Genomic DNA, 1,605 nt, shown 5'->3' with positions numbered 1-1,605 from the left:
TTTTTTGGCTGAGTACAGTCTACTTCATTGATCATACCTGACAAGGTAGGACTTCCCAAGCTTTTTCCCTTCTACAGGGGGACTGGGATAAAAACTGTATTGCAGTTGGGAGACTTGCAGTGTGTTGAGGGATGAGTTGGGCCAAGGAATCTCCAGTAACTGAAGGATTCTGCCTTCCTCTTATGCTTTCATTGGGGCTGGTAGTCCAGGGGGCTCTTATTCCATGGAGGCCATGTGGACAGTGAGGTACACCACCTGGTTGCTGTAGCCAAATTCATTGTTATACCAAGAAATGAGCTAGACTAAATGGTCATTGAGAGCAATGCCAACCTCAGCATCAGAGGTGGAAGAGTAGGTGTCACTGTTAATCTCCCAGGACACAGTTTGGTCCTCAGTGTAGCCCAAGATGCCCTTGACAGGATCCTCTAATGCCTACTTCACTGTATTCTTTGTGTCATTGTATTTGGCAGCTTTCTCCATGTAGCACATACACTGTGGGTGGGAACATGTAAGGCCACGCCAGTGAGCTTCCCATTCAGCTCAGGAATAACTTTGCTCACAGCCTTGGCAGCACCAGTAGAAGTAGGCACAATGTGGTCAGCCCCTTGTTCATCACACCACAACTTTCCAGAGGGGCCATCCACAACACTTATGAGACAGTGATGGACTGTGGTCATGAGGTCCTCTATGATGCAAAAGTCATGGATGACTGCGCCAGAAGGGCCACACAGTTGGTTGTGCAGGAGTCATTGTTGACAATCTTGGGGAATTGTTATACTTTTCATGGTCCATGCCCATCACAAACATGCAGACATCAGCAGAAGAAGCAAAGATGATGACCCTCTTGGCCCCACCTTCAAGTGAGCCCCAGCTTTCCCAATGGAGGTGAAGACACCAATGGACTCCACAACATATTCAGCATCAACATCACCTGAGTGCTCATGCTGGCAGGATCTCACTCTTGGGAGATGGGGATAAGCTTTTCATTGATGACAAGTTTCCCATTCTCAGTCTTGTCTGTACCATTGAATTTTGCTTGGATGGAATCATACTGAAACATCTATACCATGTAGCTGAAATCAGTGAAGGGGTCGTTGATGGGGACAATATCCATTTTGGCAGAATTAAAAGCAACCCTGGTGGCCAGGCACCCAGTACAGCCAGATCTGTTTACTTTGATATTCACCATGATGTTTCTGGGATGTGGTTGGCACTGCAAAAGAACACGCGGTTATCTGTCAAAGGGAAGGAGCAGAGAACCTGTTAGATGCTTTTTACGTGTCTTTTCATATGACCATAAGATCTTTATTGTTTAGCCTGTTGTTGTGATGGATTATATTTACTGACTTTCAAATGTCAGATCAGCCCTACATACCTGGAATCAATCCCATGATGTCATGATGTATAATTATTTTTATTCATTGCTATATTTTATCTGCTCATATTTTCTTAAGGATTTTTTCATCTATGTTCATGAGAGACACTGGCCTGTTGTTTCCTTGTAATATATTTGTCTGGTTCTGGTATTAGTGTAATTCTGGCCTCAGAATGAGTTAGGAAGTATCACCTCAACTTCTACATTCTAGAAAAGCTTATAGAGATTTA

The 1,605-nt window shown here is 44.0% G+C and overlaps 1 pseudogene; it reads right to left on the bottom strand.

The window, feature by feature from the left end:
* Window positions 1-216: 216 nt before the first annotated feature.
* LOC122896547 lies at window positions 217-1,189 on the bottom strand (annotated as a pseudogene).
* Window positions 1,190-1,605: the final 416 nt, after the last annotated feature.

Source organism: Neovison vison, chromosome X (genome assembly GCF_020171115.1).
Source record: "Neovison vison isolate M4711 chromosome X, ASM_NN_V1, whole genome shotgun sequence".
Taxonomy (NCBI): domain Eukaryota; kingdom Metazoa; phylum Chordata; class Mammalia; order Carnivora; family Mustelidae; genus Neogale; species Neogale vison.
The sequence above is the reverse complement of the archived record's forward strand: the minus strand, read 5'-3'. Positions and strand labels throughout refer to the sequence as shown.